At 36.6% G+C, this 14027-nt stretch overlaps 1 pseudogene; it reads right to left on the reverse strand.

Annotated features, from left to right (window-relative positions):
- Positions 1–4087: 4087 nt before the first annotated feature.
- LOC116863460 lies at positions 4088–4402 on the reverse strand (annotated as a pseudogene).
- Positions 4403–14027: the final 9625 nt, after the last annotated feature.

The raw sequence follows: 14027 nt of genomic DNA on the forward strand, positions 1-14027 counted from the left end.
TCTCATATCATTTAGAGGAGCAGTTCATGCAGTGTTGTCACCAGATTAGTCACATCAGTAGCACCTGGAAAATTATGAGACATACAAATTCATAGGCCCTGCCTCAGACTTACTGAATCAGAACGTTTGAGTTGGAGCCAAGCAGTCTGCATTTCAGTGAGGCCTGTAGGTCCTATCGATCATGTTCAACTTTGGAAGCCACTTTGAAGGAGAACTAAGGTGAGGGTTGGGCTAGGACATGTGTGTAGGTCACCAGCACAAGGAACACCTCCTGTGGTGGGAAAAGCCACATTGTGAGTGTTCTGAAAGAGCAGGAAGCATCTCCATGGATCACGGTCCAGAGTCTTGTACCATGGACAGCGCCTGGATTCCTCTAAGTCCGTGCCTTGGGAAGCTTGATCTTTTCTCTGCTCCTAAATTCCAGATGCAGACTGAGAGTCTCAGGCCATGTCTGTCATTTCCACAAAGAGCCACCAGAGCCAGCTTCCCACAGAACTCCCTGCTCTATTTTGCTATGTTTGGTCACAGCATGAAAAATTGTCAACTTAGGGTTGATGATGTCTTTGAAAGAAGATGTTTAATTTAATTAGTTTATTAATTAATTTCAGACATTTTATTATGTTAACATAAAATGAGAGAGAAAGAGTTCTGAAGATAAATATTTTAACTTACCTAATTCCTAATATATACTTGATTTCTCAAGCTAGTGGCTTGGACTCTAACTAGCCAATTATTGCCCCTAAATTTCTATCAAATGATTTAGAGAAACTAGTGCTAATGCCATTTAAGTCAAGCTATTTCCTTATTTGTCACTTTAGGAAACTGCTGACATCCCCACTGATGTAAGTCAGTATTACTGTAAAAAATTCATAACATTAAGTAAAGGGGTTTTTCTTGTCTTTGTCTAATATGTGCTTTGTTTTCTTATAGAAAATCGAGCTAAGGAAGAACAGGTCTATCTCCAATAGCTGGTAATTTCTCATACAATTTATTACTTCAAGTGAAATAGTATGTTTTACAGTTCTTTTTCTCCCACATGATCACTGCTTGAATCTTCTCAATGAAATAGTTCACAACAGATTTATGTTAAAAATTACTTTTTCTATTGTTGTTACTGTGATATGTAGATATTATAGTAACAAACAAACCTTTTAAGGAGAATGAACAAGTATCCCATTAAATTTGAAAGAGTTACAAGCCTCAAGGAGAGGGTTCTTAAGTTTAAGTGATTTAAGTAAGATACTAGCATAGTCCAGTGCACTTAATTGCTTCCTGAACTCCTCTTTGAAGTAGCAAAAAAACTGGTATGTTAAGGCAAAAAGTGGGTATGTGCCATGGTGAGTGCTATGTATGTGTAAGACTGATGAATCACAGACCTGTACCCCTGAAACAAATAATACAGTATATGTCAATTTTAAAAGAAGGAAAACAAGGGGAAAAGGTCCTTAGCTGCTATTATCCCACCTGTACGAAATCTGGTAACCCATCTCTAGAGTTGATGATGTATGAAGTATTTAATTGAATCCCTGAAACACCAAAATAAGAACCAAAGGTACCCAATACTACTGCATTTATACAGATAGGAAAAATAGGCTCTAAATCCATTTGAAGAGGAGCTGCTTCTTTTTGAGCATTTAAAAACAAGATCTCTGAAATGAAGCTATTTTTAAGAACATTCTAAATGCTCTAGTAGTCATTCTAGATATTTCTACTGATATTCTCTCTTGTAACATCTTTATCATAATTCATAATCATGTGTCCACCCAACACTCACCTGCATGCAATTCTAAAGGTACATTATATTTTGTGACTTTAACACATTGATTTTCTAATCGTCAGTATGAACTAAACATTTCCAACACTTAAGATGCTGTGTTAAGTGATTTCATCTTTAATTTCTGCAGGCGTATGTAGTCAAGCATCCATAACCAAATCAAAGTAGGATTTATTCAGCTAAACTTAGGTGACATGTAGTATACAAACCATTCTACATGTATCAAGTCACCAAAGGGTCGCTTCAACTCTAAAGTGTCTGTGACATTCTTAGAGTCAAGGGACCAGCTGAGGCTATGGGAATAGAAGCTGAGCTGTGTCTGATTCCAGTCTGTAGCAGCCCTAATCAAGACGTGGAAAATGAAATGACAAACTTGGGTTTTTTTTAAATACTTTTCCACTTCCCTTCTTATATATTCTTTTCATTTTTTACATTCAGTTCTTTTCCTCTGGAAGCCTTAATTAGCTAGACTACATCTTTCTTCTGAAGTTCACTCTATGAGTGTAGACACTGTGATAGTGCATTTTATATTAAAAATGTCTATTGGTTGGCCAATTTCCCATCATTTAGAGTTCTTCTAGTTAAGGTTTTAATTCATTTGGTTTTGCTCAGTTATCCTCTGATAAAAGATTCCATTCTGATACTACATATTGATACTTTTTTTTTTTCATTTCAGAGAAAAATCAACCAGTTTTACCAGGAGTTGAACCTACCCCCAATATCTTCAGGCTTATAATCAATATCATATAGTCAGGAACCCATGGAATCAAATTAAGATAAATGACTATCATCTGTTTCCCCTTCTGGTAAGTTCTACATTTTGTTTGTTTCTTTTCTTGTGAAAGGAAAAAATAGTGAGAGAAAAAAATGTTTCAATCCCTTCAAATATACAAAGCAAAATAAAATTAAATATTATTTTTAGGTCAGAAATGAGGCCACAAAATATGTAGTCAAAATACTATAGATATAGCACTGTTTACAACGATTATATATCAGGATAAGTTGAGCAGTCCTAAGGGTTCATTTCTATGTCATTCTACTTGAATCTGACAGCTCTCTTTAAGAGAAGCAGAGAGAGACTTTCATCTCTATTTTACAAGTGAAACTGAAATTAAAGAAAGGAAATCTTTGGTTAACAGTCCGGTTAACATCTTTACTTTGATTTGTATATCATCTTTGGCTTAGAGGACCTTTCAAACACAGGAATAAGTGGCAGAGCAGAAAACTGAACATAGGAGTAGACATTTACTTGTAAACAAAATGAGATTTGGGTCAGAAGTCCTGGAATTGAGTCTCAGACTTGCCATGAACAAGCTATGAAACCCTAGGGTTATCACCTCCTTTCTGTGCTTCGTAGAGTGTGAATGACTTCTTAGGTCGCCAATGGAGGTTAAAGCCACAGCCACCAGCCATCATCAGGGGAAATAAGCTTTCATACTTTTGGTTTGAATGCTGCATCCTGACGGAACATCGTATATGTCAAAATGTTTTTTTCATCTCAAATAGAAATGCTTTGAAACTTTATCTATTATGTCCAGAATATGGCAAATTTGGGAAGCAAAGACTGTGGATTATGTAAATCTGAGCTATTAACCAACAAATAAAGTAGTGATCCTGTCAAAAACAGGATGGGAAATTCAGCTAATTTCAATGACCTTTTTTCTGGGTAACACAAGAAGATTATGTAAAGTCGTATGTCAATATCGTGAGCAATTAATCTATTTACATATGGGAAGAAGCTTAGTGATTTTATTTTAAATAAAAATAGCTATATACATATAATATATTAATACTATTATAATTATGATTTTACAGAGCAAATATAATCAACCTTTTAGGCTGTAAAGAGTGAGAAACTACACCAACTCCTCCTTGACCCTAAAATCTGTATCTCAGAAGATCACCACTTACCTAAAGGGGTTCAGAATCTTTACTGCTTCATTTGTTGCATATCTTAAATACATGTCCTGGCAGACTTTGGTGTTTTCTTAACATTAAAGCCTATTTAGCAGTCAAGCTAAGATAGAGAAGTGCATATGCTGTATACTCAATGCAGGAAAAGAAAAGGACAATTTAGTGAACAATTTTACACATGTGCAGCAACTCCTTCTCCCTAGACTTTACTAGTCCTAAACACCTTCTTCCTTATCATTTTATTCTGTAAGTGGCTTCAGGCATGCTTTCAAACAACAGTTTTGCTCAGCTAAAAAAGTCTGCAGTCTCCAGCAGGTGACTAATACACTAGTGCTTCTGTCACAGTTGGAATTTTATGTCAGTCATTTTTTTTTATTTTGTTGCATAAATTAACCCATTTATTATAGGCTAGCAATGTTTCAAACAGCAGCGCTTCTACTGGTCTTTCAACTCCTTCAGTCTTCTGATGACAGACTTTACTGTGACAGCAGAAGTGGTATTGTAGGTCCAGGCGCCACCAGCGATGGTTTTCATGCAGGAGTCACAATGCCAGATCCCCACAGCTCATCTTTTCATCTTGGTTTTGCCACAGAAGGAGCAAGTGTACTTGGCGTGCTGGCTTATCTCAATCTTCTTCACCATCTTCCTGAGGGAGACACCATAATGGGTCCCATATTTGCCCACGATTCTGATCTTCTTGATGCGTTTAGCCATGTCGCCTCAAGCTAGGTCTGAGCCCCAAGAGAACTAGGTCTGAGCCCCGAGAGCTTATGTCAGTCATTTATGTCAAGATAATGTTTTAATGTTCAAAGTTTCTCTTTGATAGAGAACACATGAACAATATTATAATCTCAGCATTTATCGTAAACCTACATATGTATTTCTTGTCTTGAGAAACACATAATTATGTTAAAATACTGCAGTGTTTCCACATATAGTACTACACATTACAAGATGTGGCAACCTTAATACCTACAATAGAACACTTAAACCAACATCTAAATATAACAAACACATTAAGTTAAAACAATGCAATTATTTGTGTATTACTATGATAGGACACCACAAGAATTTGGCAAGGAAGCCCAATTCAACTATGTTCCTCCTAAAGAGGGTAGATATCTCACATGCTGATTATTTCATTACACCATAAAATTGAAACTTTTCTGTTTATATAGGAAACAAAGTAGCACTCCACCAATGGGGTGAGAGGCTCTTCTGTGAAGACAACATGGCATCCAGAAGCAGATATTAAGGTCTATCAAGACTGTCTTGATTTTCTTTTGCATGCATGCATCAAGTTAGTTAAGGAATTACAGAAAATGAAAATAGAAAGTGTGTCAATGATCGGAAACATTTAGGGCAGCGGACTAACTCTATCTACTCAAAATTAGCAAGATTTGATTTGTGTACTACCTGACCTAGCAGAAATGTCCAATGCCATTGTTTTGCTATAGGTCACAATAATACTATGACTCCAGGAGTCACGGTGCCCTTCTCAATTTCATAAAATGGGTGAGAGGAATCCCAGCTGGCTAAGGACTTAAGTTTATACATTAAGTTCCAATTTCCAAGTATCTTCCTACCAATGGTGCATAAGGTAAATACCTAAAAAACCCCTCATCTACCTAAGGATTTGCCTTCTTTTGTTCCTCAATGTTTCATTTATGAAAAATAGCTGCATGGAAAAATAGCGTTTAAATGGATAAGTTAATGAAATGCATTATTTCTTTTTTCTTCTAAGGAATCTACATCTCCCAGAAGGTAAGTCAAAATTACTAAAGTTAAATCAATTTTTTTTTTAATTTATTTGAGAGACAGAGATCACAAGTAGGCAGAGAGGCAGGCGGGGTGAGGGGGCAATCTCCCCGCTGTGCAGACAGCCCAAGGCAAGGCTTGATTCCAGAACCCCAGGATCATGACCTGAGCCAAAGGCAGAGGCTTTAACCTACGGGCCACCCAGGCACCCCAAATTAAATCAAATTTTAAAATTACTTTTAAATTTCATAAGGTTATAAAATATGTTATTTACATTGCTTTAATAAATGCAAGACTCAGATGATTAACTAAATTCCTTGTTTCCAGTGAAGCAAAGGAGATCTTACATTTAGTGGTTTTGATTTTTACAAAATCCTAGACTTTTTCATTTATTGTGATTATATTTGTTTACCTAAGCAAATACTGGCCAAATATTTTTCCTGAAATTTACTCTCATAGAAGTTTTACATAAAAACTATCCAAACAGAGATTGGACTAAATACTTCTACATATAAACACCCACTTAAAGTACTTTGCAGTAGACAAACACAGGACCATTTAAAATGTTTCTTCAGGTGGCTCAGTGGGTTAAAGTCTCTGCCTTCTGCTCAGGTCATGATCCCAGGGTCCTGGGATTGAGCCCCACATCAGGCTCTCTGTTCACTCAGCAGGGAACCTGCTTCCACCTCTCTCTCTCTGCCTGCCTCTCTGCCTACTTGTGATCTCTGTTTGTCAAATAAATAAATAAAATCTTTAAAAAAATATTTTAAAAAATTTTAAAAAATAAAATGTTTCTTCATATTGTAAGTAAATTAAACTTCTGTGTATATTTAGTTAAGAAATATGTTGATTAAGTACTATGTTCCTCACATGATTCTAGATCTTGGAAATGCAACGATAAATAAAAGAAGGATACAATACCCCATCTGGACCTCACATTGTAGTAAACCACTGATTGTATGTTTCCATGGTTGGGGAACCCAGATATAATTCAAACAATGAAATTGAATGCATTCTTCTTATTATTTTTATGGAACATGGGTTTTCTTGATGCATCCCAGGGGAAAATCTATAAAACTAAGAGAATGAGAATGTGCTTACTTTTCTTTTCTCTCTTTAAGAAGAAACCTCAAGGAAGATTGTTGATATGGTAAGATATTTTTATTTATATCCCACTATATCTGTTTTAAAATATTAATGAGAAGAGGCATACTTGCAAATTTTGTCCATTGAGAGAAAAGATCATTTAATTGTATAAAAATATAATTTTTATTTGACCCCTTGATTGTATTTCCTACAATTGTTCTTCTTTCTCTCAATCAAGACATTTTTATTTAAATCTAATTATGTTTTCGATATTGCACACCGCTTTTAAAAATGAGACTGATTTTACAATTTTCTGAAAGATAAATTTTTCCTTATATGATTCCTTATTTTAGTCTGCCATATTAATGATCCTGTCGATAATATCAAATTTTATCCTACTACTGCTAGTCAAAAGAAAAAAAGGCAATGCAGCAGATTCCATTCCTGGATTTCAGATTTTGATTAGTTTTATTCATCATTTTAATTTCTAGAAGACACTTTCGCAGCTTACTCTATAAGTGATACTTGCCTTTAAGGTCAAGAAGACAACTGCTCCATCTAGGACAGCACATTCTCCCAGCTCTCGTGCTATTTAACGGCAATTTAGAAGCCGCTAATATTTAACAAAGTCACATCAAAATACACAACAAGGGGCACCTGGGTGGCTCAGTGGGTTAAGCCTCTGCCTTCAGCTCAGGTCATGATCTCAGGGTCCTGGGATCGAGCCCCGCATCGGGCTCTCTTCTCAGCAGGGAGCCTGCTTCCCCCTCTCTCTCTGCCTGCTGCTCTGCTTACTTGTGATCTCTCTCTCTGTCAAGTGAATAAATAAAATCTTTAAAAAAAAATACATAACAAAAGTAAAGAAAAACTGTGTAATACATATGTTCAACTCAAAGTTAGTGAGGGTTATAGATTAACCACCACTTCATGAATATTAACCATTCCGTTGCATATTCTTGGATAATGCCCTTCTTTACTCTCTTTGGAAACCTCATTAAAAAAAAATAGCCTCATATGTAAAACAGAGACTGTAAATTGCTTTCACCGGGTTTTCCTCTCCCACCAGGAATCAAGGGTTGAGTCGCAGAGTGGGTCATAAAAGCTGTGTAGGTGAGTGGTACAAGAAACACCTCTTGTGGCAGACGAGCTAGGTGGGCGAGCACACCGGGAAGGTTGCTGGGAGATGGTGAAGCAGGGTCTGTGGCCTGGTGTCTTGTGGCCTGTGGCACAGACCGAGGTCTTCCTCCTCAGAGTCCTAGGAATCAGAGCAGGAATCATTCCTGTCACCTCACATCTCAGTCTCACACTGAGAGCCGTGCCGCTTCCAGAGATGACATTCAGCTTTCCCTTACCTCACACCTTAGCAGGCCCTGTGCCCACAGGGTCACCTGCTTACTCTCTGTGCTCCTTCCTCATTGTCTGCATAGACATAGAGGAGACTGTAAGGAAACATCCCTTCAGCGATGTGTTAGTATGTTAACACAGAGTGTGCTCTCATAATGAAAGTCTTGGTGTTTAGTGTTTCCTAGTTAAATCCCACATCAGTAATTAGGACTAAATTTCTCAGTAGCAATGGGTTGGTTCTGAATCATATCATTAGCCCTAGCTCTTCTACTACAGTTAGAGCAATGACTTGTGTCATTCAAGTAGAGCTGATTTATGTTTTCTCTCCCTGAGGAATCCACTGAAGTAACCCGTGAGGTAAGTAATTTTTATTGAAATGAAATACATATAATATTACCCAGTAGTGATTTCTTTGGTCCTTTTATAACAGTTGCTTTTGGTTCTTACCAGGAAGTCAAGCTGAGTGATAAAGAAAAGAATTCCTGAAACAGCTGGTAGCTTTTATATAAACTTATACTTTAAATTAAAGAAATAGTCACTTTTTCCTCCCCCAATTTTCAGTATAATTTAATTCCAAATAAATGTTTTAAATCATACTCAAAATAAATCATACTTCTGTTACATGGTTCTGTATCTATTGATGGATATGAAATAATTGCTTTTGCAATAGGTCTTTTGAATGGATCTTTTAAGAAAGATTTTTCTTTTAAGAAAAATGATTTTGAGCAATTATCTGATTTTGAATCAGTTGCAAACCTCAAAAATGTGTTTTGTTTGTTTTGTTTTGCTTTTTTTCAAATGACCCACTTTGGAACTGTGCTTTGGCTTCTCTTTGATAGAATAACATGATCTGACCAGAGAGGGAGACAAACCGTAAGAGACTCTTAATCATAAGAAAGAAACTGAGGGTTGCTGGAGGGTAGGGTAGTGAAGGGATGAAGTAACTGGATGATGGACATTAAGGGGGGCATGTGATGTAATGAGCACTTGGTTGTATAAGACTGATGAATCACAGACCTGTACCTCTGAAACCAATAACACATTTTATGTTGATTGAATGAAAATTAAAAATTTTAAAAAAGAATAACATGACCTGATGTCTCAAAATCAAAGTCTCTTTGAAGCTATTTTCTTACCACGGGAGTTCTTAGAACCAATATTCTGGCTGGAGACACATGTATCTCAGTGAAAGGACACAGGCTTTGGAATCAGCAAATTTATCTTCCAACAACAGCTCCACCACTTTTTGTGTGTGTAATATTTATTAAGTACTTAATCCCAGGCAGCTAGTGCACCATCAACTGACATATAAACATGGAAATAAACTGTTGACTGAGGGTTTTTGTGAGGATCATTTCAAATAATATATGCAAACTATATAACACAATGCCAAGAATACAACAGATGTACTAGGAGTATTAGGTATTATTCTAATCATTATCCTATACAATGTAAAAATGTCCTCTAAAGATTTTATAACGGAAACTGTATTTTACATCAGTGCTTTCAAACCATAATCGTTGCACTGAAAACCCCTCTGATTTTAGTAAGTTCTCACTGCTATTTAGAATTTAACATTCTTCCACCATATGAATCATTTATTATAGCCATGTATCCACTAAATACTTGGTCCCCAGCAATTAGGAAAATACGTTTGCATTCATAAGAACTATAAATTATTCTCTGGGACATTGTTATTTTAATTCTATCTTTATCCCATATAATAATCCAAATAAAGCTTATGAAACAGGCTTAAAGGAAGAATTTGGAAGGAGAGAACATTCTATGAATAGAAAATATGTGCCTGGCACTATGCAGAATGTCTCTTCATATTAATTTGGATAGTCCAGCAGTGTAAGTGATGCTCAGAGAGATTAAGCAACTGGCTCAGAATCCCAAATTCCAGTGAATAAAATCATGAGCAATTATAGTGAGCTTCTTTGACTCTACAGACCAGAAATGGAAAAAGAAATGATATACTTAAGATACCTTGGTTCTTCTTTAAAATTCTTCTTTTACTTTATTACATATAAATTTTCTTTTTCATTTCAGGTATTTTCCCCAGGGTGAATGAATTGATCAGAAGATTTCTTCAATTTTGTACTTCACTCTCTAATGTGATATTATTTACAGTGATTTCTATATAATTTCACTCTGCTTTTGCCAGGTCTACTTAGAATAATTTAGAAATTATCTAAATAGGCGGTTATAATTCATATTGTTTGATCTCTCTTTTGAAACTTAGAAAAAATTACATGAGAGTGATTAATAATTTTATTTTTCTGTATTTCCAAATCCACCACTTTCACCAGAAGTTCACCTTCCCCCAATATATCCAGGCTGTTCATGCACAGCAGATAGCCATGAATCCTTGGAATCCCCTGAAGGAAATTACCTACCCATTTATTCCCACTTTGGTATGTTTGACATTTTCAATAAGTATATTGGCCTTCTGTTACAAAAATAAAGATATCAAATAAAGGAAAAAATCCCAAATTCTCACATAGAAATTTGATCTAATTTAAGTAAAATCTCAAAGTCAGTAATTAAAATAAAAACATGTAGTTAAATATAGCAGTATAAGGTCATAATAATAGTGATAAAGAATTGCATTTATATTGAATTTTAATTTCCTAACACTAACATATATATATATTACTTGATTTCTGTAGGAATTCCTTAAGGGGAGAAGATATAGGTCATATTAATTTATTTTACAAAACCAGTCCAGAAATTAAAGAAGTAGAATATCTGTAATAAGTTTGGTTAATATCCAAATTCTCTTATAGATCCAAAAATAGAAAAAGAAAATTTTTTACTCTGATGAAAATTATTAGGATCAACTGTCTTAACTTACATCTTAAAATTAAATTGCTGGTCAAAACTAAATATATCTAGGGGCGCCTGGGTGGCTCAGTGGGTTAAGCCTCTGCTTTCCGCTCAGGTCATGGTCTCAGGGTCCTAGGATCGAGTCCTGCATCAGGCACTCTGCTCAACGGGGAGCCTGCTTCCCCCTCTCTCTCTGCCTGCCTCTCTGCCTACTTGTGATCTCTCTCTATCTGTCAAATGAATAAATTAAAAAATCTTTAAAAAAAACAAATATATCTATAGTAAAATAATAAATAGGTAAAAAGAGCCAACATGTCAAAATATGGAACAGCAAATCCAAGAGGAATTGCTGATATTCACTGAGTATTAACATGTGTCAGCCACAGTTCTAAGCCCTCTGTCAATATTAACCAGGTTCATGCTCACATACACCTGTGAGGTTGTTAACTTTCACGGCCAATGTGGAGGTGGTACCAACATGCGAAGGGGTCTATATTAATTGCCCGTGATCACAGTGTATGTAATACGTGGAAAAGGCAGGATTCCACCCAGGGCTCAAGCCCTAGGGCCCCTCCTCTGAAACACTCCACTGCTGAGGCCACACTGCACACAGGTGCCAACTGGAGATTAATCCGAGGGGTGGTTTTTACCTGTCATGACATTGGTCCACAGCTGGGTTCTCTTCTCCAGTTTGGTCTTCCCAATATTGGAAAAGCATCAGACAACGTTTCCAAATAATGTTATGTGAGAAAAATAACATCCTTGATGTGGGTAGAAGTTGGGCTGTATTTTCTGAATAGGAGCATTCCCTTTGCTGTCATTCCTAAATTCTGTATTTCGCAATTGCTCATCACTCATCTACTAGCTGAGAGCTTGATAAATAGAAATGAGTTACTGACTCGCATACCCTCAACTTCATCTTTAGAAGGAGAAACACATTTATTTTATTTTATTTTATTTATTTATTTGAGAGAGAGAGCAAGAGAAAGAGATCACACAGAGGGAGAGGGAGAGGCAGACTCCTCACTGAGCAGGGGGCCCAACATAGGGCTCCATCCCAGGACCTGAGATCATAACTTGAGCCAAAAGCAGGCACTTAACTGACCAAGCCACCCAAGGGCCCCTAGAAAAAGAAAGAAATGTATTTTAAAATTTTATTAAGTGCTAAAATAGAATTATGAGCACAATAAAGGGGTAGTATGGAAAGGTCAAGAGCAATGCCTGAACTACAACCATTAGGAGGGTCAGACAAAGCAAGAACTATCAGAAGGACATCATAAGGCAGAAGGAAATAAAACAGACAGAATATTTACACAATAAACCTATAAATAAAGACATCTAACCAAATGAATCATGAAGGATTTCTTTTTAAAGAGAGTTTTTTAAAAATTCAAAGGGCATTTTACTTAATATGACTGTATGACAAATGTACATTCAAATTAAATCAAGAAATAGTCATTTAAGAAGTAGTAATGTATTTTATACGCAATACATATCTTGGAATTTAAAATATTCCCTTAAACATGCTCAAAAATATAAGCATTTCTCATTTAATGAAGGCATTAAAAAGAACTGTTACAGAATCTGGATATTAACTATGAATTATTTAGTCACTTGTGCAACAAATACGTGCTTGCAGCCTATTATGGTGGCACTGAGTACCAACAAGCACATGAGTGGGGGTATGTTTAGTATTTTGTGTGGCACTAGGAAATATTAATTAGTACTTAGTATGAAAAATTATATTTCTGCAAGATCATAATGTATGTTCACATGCTTTATGTATTATGCATATATATGTATACATATAAGCATGTATATCTACATACATATGTATGTATATCTTGGAATATAAAGTTAATAGCTAATCCAGTATTTTCTCTTTATTCATAGGTTTGACTGGAAAAATCATTCTATACAGTTTCCACATCCATCCTATCACCTCGGATACAAACATGTTTGACTTCCTGTTGAAAAGGGAACAATCTTGAGCCAAAGCAAACTTGTGTGAAATATTGTCTGTTGTGTTTGTACTCTTCCTTTCTATCATGCTGGACACGCTAGATCTGGATTGTGGTCTCGTATTAACTGTATTGATGATCAACTGAAGCCTCCGTAGCACAATTGCTGAGACAGAATCTCACATCTCTTGCCAAAACATTAAAATTTCAAATGCATTTTTAGCTGTATGGTCTTTTCTCTTTTTCTATCCCTCATACATAGAGATGAGGCCACTGTTACTGGAATAACCAGCTCTAACAACTAACCAACACCATGTGACAGCCCTGAAGCAAAGACCCTCATTCTCAAGTGTGCCTCTCAGACCCAATCTTCAGTTTCTGGGCCCACTATGGCTGTCCCTCAGCAGGATTTAGTCCTCACTGTAACAGCTCTGAGACTGTTTCTGCTCCCATGTGTCTTGTCCAACAACTTTTATCCAGATTCTCAAGTCTGTACTTGCCTGAGCAGCCTTTCTTGCCTGCCCAGATGAGAGCCCAGAACATCACCCCCAGAAGAGACTCGGGCTTTGGGAATCTAAATATTCTAAGTCCTTCCCTTGGTGGTTAGACATTTTTTTCTAACAAATGTCAAGCACGTATGATAGGCCAAACATTTTTTCTGAATGTTGTTGTAACACAGAAAACAAAACAAGGTTCCTGGCTTCATGGTGTTCACATTGTAATTACTGGAGGAAGACAAAAAAAGAAAAGAAGCAGCAGGTACTATGCCAAGTGCTGATAAGTGTGCTACAGAGGAGAAGGAGAATAGCAGGAGAATATTTTAAATAGGGCATCCAAGAAAGGCTACTCAGGCAAGTTGACACTTGACCTGAGAAGTGAAAAGGATGTGAGAGTAGCTGGAGGAACCCAGGTGCAGCAGAAGCAACAGTAAGAGCAAATTCACTGAGGCAGGTGCCTGGCAGAGGGAGGCGAGAACAAGAGGAGCCCAGCCTGGCTTGAGAACTGTGGGGGCTGGAGACACCCATGGAAACCACATCAGGGTGGGTGAAGGCCATGATGGCCTTGCAATTTGTGTTATGAGAGTCACCATGAGATGCATATTTGAGAAGGGGGAATGAGTAAATCTAGGGGACTTTTTGGGTGACTGCAAAGAATCTTCTTCTCATGTAAGGGCCCATGTGGTTTCCATTCCATTTACTTTCCCTGGACCTCCTTCCTTTCAAACTCACCTGGGCTTCACCCTTGATCATTTTAAATATTTGCTAAATAGTTCACAATGACTCCCTGCCTTTGACCCACCTACCTGGAAAAGCCTAACCCTAGAAAGTCTCTAAAAATCTACTTCTACTGCTCTTTTACCC

This window comes from Lontra canadensis, unplaced genomic scaffold (assembly GCF_010015895.1).
Source record: "Lontra canadensis isolate GAN:19392208 unplaced genomic scaffold, GSC_riverotter_1.0 scaffold1271, whole genome shotgun sequence".
NCBI classification, from domain to species: Eukaryota; Metazoa; Chordata; class Mammalia; order Carnivora; family Mustelidae; genus Lontra; species Lontra canadensis.